This window comes from Protobothrops mucrosquamatus, unplaced genomic scaffold, assembly GCF_001527695.2.
Source record: "Protobothrops mucrosquamatus isolate PMUCROS unplaced genomic scaffold, P.Mucros_1.0 scaffold9269, whole genome shotgun sequence".
Lineage (NCBI taxonomy): Eukaryota > Metazoa > Chordata > Lepidosauria > Squamata > Viperidae > Protobothrops > Protobothrops mucrosquamatus.
The window spans coordinates 1-5,850 of record NW_015395061.1 but is presented as its reverse complement, the minus strand read 5'-3'; the positions used below and the strand labels follow the sequence as shown (position 1 = coordinate 5,850).

The 5,850-nt window shown below is 35.4% G+C and overlaps 1 long non-coding RNA gene across 1 annotated transcript; it reads right to left on the bottom strand.

Moving 5' to 3' along the window:
- Nucleotides 1-1,054: 1,054 nt before the first annotated feature.
- On the bottom strand, nucleotides 1,055-3,409 carry LOC107300945. Its single transcript, XR_001549251.1, has 3 exons — nucleotides 3,386-3,409; nucleotides 2,068-2,253; nucleotides 1,055-1,128 (listed from the first exon to the last, which is right to left on the bottom strand). It is a non-coding gene; the product is annotated as an uncharacterized LOC107300945 (long non-coding RNA).
- Between the last annotated feature and the right edge of the window lie 2,441 nt (nucleotides 3,410-5,850).

Below are 5,850 nucleotides of genomic sequence, written 5' to 3'. Positions count from 1 at the left end.
TTCCAGCAAGCGGGACTGGCCTAGGGGATTTTATAGGGGTTTTAATTACTTTTAAATTTGACATTCTCAAATATTTCATTTTAATCAAATTTTAACTAGGTGTAATATGTTAGCTTTTTATCATTTGTCAGCCGCCCTGAGTCCGAAAGGAGAAGGGCGGGATATAAATACAATTAATAAATAAATAATAAAATAAATACTGGAGATCTTCTCATGGACAGCTCTGAAGATGGTACAATGGCATGACAAAACTAATCCATTTGTGCAAGCTACAGGTAAAGTTAAAAAGAGAAAATAGCAAGTAACAAACAATGTCTATAGACAGGCATCAAGAACAGGAAGTTGTCTGAAGTGGGAGTAGAGATAGATAGTCCCGGATCAATCAAACTCCACACAATGAGAATTAACACAGTTTTGGCTAATATAAGAAAAGGCATAGTTAACATCCCACCAATATCCATGATGCAACTCCGTTAAAAAAAATCCAAGCAGCATCCTGGCATTTTACATTCAACTAATCCATTTGTAAGAAGAAAGGGAACAACAAGGTTTTTATCCACGTTCATCTTAGGACAACCATCTGGACTACTGGGCAGATAGAACCACTATAAACACAACAGGCAATTAAGATCAACCCTGAAATGTATTTTTAAGAATGGTGCACATCTGTTTTTTCTTATGCAAAAATAATCTGGGCTGGAACTGAAAACAAGGACCTGAGCAACTGTTCAACCATATTTCTCTTTTAAGGATCTGTGAACAGAATCTTGTGTTAGCTGAAGCTCAGGAACTGGGAAGCAAACAAGAGTTTCCACAGGGCAAACACATTCTCCATAGCTATTCAGTGTTCCATTTTTGCAACGAGGCAAGTTACACAATAAAATCACTGCTGAACACAGACCACAGTACAACAAAACTGAGGTGCAAAGCGAATTCTGCACTGGCACAGAGGCTGTGTGCTATACATGGGCATAACAAATTGCAGCCATAGTCTAATTTAAGATATACAAGTTTAGCATAACTTACCCTCTTCTTTGAGATATTTAACCTTCTTTTCCAATAAATAACTTGTACCATCTTGTATTCCATACACATTAAAAGTATATCTTACTCCATGGCTGAAGGCATCTAAAATATATTTCAAGAAATATATCAACAAAAGAGTTAGGAATATAACATGTATGATTACAAGTGGAAGCTAGTGATGATGTTAGGGAAACCTGAAAAATATTGATTTTATTGATTAAAATATCAAGAGCTTCTGATTTATTTTTTCTTTTCAAGTGTCATGGGCTTTACCTCAAATATAGTTGTTATGAAATGAAAAACTAGCACAAAATGGGTGCCAGGTGTGGTTAATTACAAAAGCTGGAGAGTGATAGGGAGTGAATTCACATTGAAAAAGGAAAACACAGTACTTCTATTGATCTTGTGGGGTCTCCATTTAAATTCTTGTGTAGAAGAACCTTTATGCCCACAATGTAGCCCTGACAGAATAGTCTTATTTTCCACTAAGGATCTTTTTGACAACAACCCTTCCTGAGGAAATGAACATGGTAGACTGGGCCACTTTCCTGTCATCCAGTTTTGAAAGGGCACCTTCTCCCCTTCTTCTCATTTGAGAAACTAATTCATGGACTTGTGTGTCAGAATGGAGGAAGTAGCAATATCCTTGCACATTTCATGATTAAGTTTTTAACTCTGTGCATTTTTATTTTTTAGTTATTTAAAAATTTTGTACTGCACCTTCTTATGCTGGTCTATGACCGTAATAAAGATTTGATTGATTGATAAATGTATCCTTGCAAATATTACATTGGTTTTATGAAATGGGCCAGTCCTTGCTAATTCTCAGGTAGGAAAACCTCACAGTAACTAAGAAGTTGTAAAAATATTCCAGAAGAAAACAAGGGCGAATCATTTCTATATTGCTGGCAAGGAAGCTATAGATTTGTCCATAAAATCACTCAATCTTGACTGAAAGAAGAATTGTTGTTACAGTAGCTTTAACAACCAGACAACAATGATCTCTGGAAATATTCACTAACAAACTTAATTTTTTCTTACCAGATGTAATGAGATCACTGGATTTGTTTTGCTCATACTTCTTCCATTGAAAATCACACGCATGACCTGTGGGGTGGTTGCACCAATCAACAACATATTGACTGAACTTGCTTTGAGGTTTCCAAGAAATATAAATTCCATGTTCTGTATTGTTATCTGTGGTCTCCTTACTATAATGCACTGTACCTTAAAAAATGCAACAATTTTTAGGCATCAGCACCAAAATCTTTAAATGCCATTCATAATATTTATCCTTCTTTCACACAGCTTTCTGGAGAGACCTATACAAAAATGCAAATGTTCTGTTGATCCTCCAACAATTTTTGTCAACCTCTGGTGAACATGCATTCTCATTCACTATGAATTCCAGGCAATGTTATGGGGACTTTCAGAAAAAAAATGTTTGCCTGGCATATTTGAACTGTAATTAAATCTAAGCCCTAGATATACATGCACTAAATAAAACAGTAGAATTAGTTGTTTTGTTTTCTGCCAGCAGAGAAAAGACTTACATTTCACCATTCCCTGTTTGTTTTAAAGAATTCAGTCAAACAAACCACACTGTAATTCTCAGTGCGTTTTCATTCAGTGGAATCTGAGTGAAAAGCCCATCTCCATTCATGTGAAAGTATATCCCATGAAATTAAATGGGATTTATTTTTAAGAAGAGATAATTAAAATTACATTGTCATCTTTGTAGCACAGACCCTGGAACTTCTCTGGGTTTGTGGAAAATGAAATGAACAATGCAGAATTTTAAAAGAAAACTTATGTGTATAAATGTTTTAAATGCATAATATAACCAGTGAGTAAATTGCTAAACATTTTACATTGCAATGCGTAAAAAAAAAAAAAGTCATGTCCAGGGAGCAGCAGAGTATAAACTGACATATAAAGGCTGAAATCCCAAACATTCAGTCAAACCAAAGTTTATTAAGACAGCCAGTTTGGTCTAGTGGTTATGGCACCATTCTAGAAAGTGGGAGGCGGTGTGTTCAAGTCTAGCCATGAAAGCCAGCAAGTGACCCTGGGCTAGTCACACTCTCTCAGCCCAATTCACCTCACAGGATTGTTGTTGTGAGGAAAACAGGAGGAGGAAGGCATATTGGATATATTCTCTGGCTTGATTTATTTGTAAAAATAATAAAAGGCAGGATACAAATTAAATAAATAAATAAACAAACAAACAATACAATACAATAGGACATCTTACTATGTAATCATGGAAATAAAAAAAAAATCTAGGGTTGTGGTTTCACATTGCTTTCTGGTTCAGGAAAGGAAGATTCATTAGAATAACATGTCTAAATGAACACACCATTTTTATTAGTTGCTGGGATGATAATCATTGAGGGAAAAGATGCAGATACACCGTTTTGTGCCCAGACAAGGATTTTGTAAGAATGGTTGCCAAGAATCATTGAGAATTTCTGTGATGCAGAAACTGAGTAATTGTGACGCTGCATAGAAGGTTCCTCTAAGTTTTCCAAGGATAGGTGATATTTTTGGATCTTTCCATTAGCACGAAATTCTGAGGATTCCTATGGGCAGGAAAGCAAAATTATCTTTAAAAAACATTTCTCATCAATGCACTTTTCTAGAATAGTTTCAGATTGTTTTTCATTACAGATGTTATCAGTTTTCTCACTGTGAGAAAGAACATACAAGATGACACTACATCTCTTCTACAATGGCTTATAGAAAATAGATATCCTTATCTTCAAGACTTGGGTCCACAAAGAGAACAGAATTTCATGCTATTTTTTCATACACCCCAAACTCACCCAGATTTATTTACTGTATTTATTGTGTGTGGATAATAGAGTAAACTTTGTGGTACATCAAGCAAGTGGCTAAACTATACATGATTCTGTTGGACACTTTCATGACAGGATATGGACACTTCTAATAGAAAAGACTTAACACCCTCAGTTGTCCTTAATGGTGAGGCATCAATTGTTAAAAATGAAAATGCTGCACTTCCATTTTGCCTTATCACACAGTAATTTACTGTAGAAAAAAACCCACAAATATCACAACCAAAGAAATATCAGTCAATAGTGAACAAAGTTTGTTGTATAATATCCCATATAATTCTATTCTATGAATATTATTGCTGTGAAAAGTAGAATATTTTCTTTATCATTCAAAATTTCATCTTCCTGAATGTACTTTTCTATGACCACTAGGCCTTTATCATTACTAGGGAATGTTACCTGTAACCAAGGCTGATACCATTCTTTGTCTTTCTAAAAAGCATTATATCAGGGATCTTCAAACTTGGCCCTTTTATGACTTGTAGACTTCAATTCCCAGAATTCCTCAGCCAGGCACGCATTATATGGAAGCATGAATGACCAAATCCAAGATCAATGAAGAAAGTCAATATTTATGGACCATCTGTTGTCCATTTTTAGTCTATTGAATTATTGAATGCTTGTTTCTTAATATACTTGTTATCCTTCTGCACTTAGCACAGTGTTGCTCACCTCAAACAGAAATAGTGTGATGGCTATTTATATATATATATATATACACATGCTTCTATATGTCCTATCAGTTTTATATGAATGGACAGACTTACCCTCCAGAATACAGTTACATTATGTTGCTCCAAGTCTGGGTTAATATATCTCCAGACATCAAGCAATCCTGATGGAGCTGAAAATCAAAGCACGCAACACATGATGTAAGCAGGCTTAATGATCAAATAGAAAGAGTATAATTATATAAATACACTGTTATATTAATATAATATATTCTACACTTTCACAAGTCACAGACAGACACCTTAAGATGGACACTTGCATTCTTTGACAGTGCTTACAAAATTTTCATCCTGATAACCATTTCTTTCTTACTTTAATTATCTTTGTAAAAGAGGTGATGGCTATTCTTGAAATAAGAAAAGAGGATATAAATTCACAATACAGTATTAATACCAGAAATATCAAACTAAGTGCAGATAAGAACAGAATCTCTCATTTGTGAGTAGAAAAGTGACTTTTATTTATATTGTAGGACCAGCTATCTATTCACAAAGAGAAAAAAAGTTCAAATTCTCAAACCATAAATTAAAGAGAACCATCCCCAAAAAATTAGGATTAACCATAAAAATGTTTATATTAAAAGAACATTTTGAAAACTGAATAGCAATAACTGCCGGGCAAAATGTACAGCCTTTCTGGAGATTTATTTTTCCCTCCATTCAGTTGTGTCTGATTCTTGGCTCTAAAAGTCCATGCAGTTTTCTTGGCAAGGATTTTAAGAAGTGGTTTGCCATTGCCTCTATCCTAGGGCTGAGAGTGAGTGACTGGCCCAAGGTCACCCAGCTGGCTTTGTGCCTAAAGCAGAACTTTAGGTGGAGGAGCCAGATTAACTTAGTGCTGTATTACTAACTTAACAACTGCAATGATTCACTTAATAACTGTGGCAGAAAAGGTTGGAAAATGGGGCAAAACACACTTAACAAATGTTTCACTTAACAACAGAAATGTTGGGCTCAATTGTGGTCTGTATTGGCCTGCACTCTTTCATTCTCTATCTGTGCTAGCTGGAGATAATGGAAGTTGTAGTCCAAGTACTTGGAGGATACCAGATAGGGAAGATGACAAAACTCTAGGCTCCATTTCCCTTAAAGTTTTCCTCCACAACAGAATGCTCACCAGCTTCAGGAGTCTCAGAAATTATATTCTCCGTCCAGTTACTCCATTTCCAGGACGGAGCAACATCTGCAGCACAGCGTACTTTTAATGCATACTTTGTGGCAGGCTGCAGTCCACC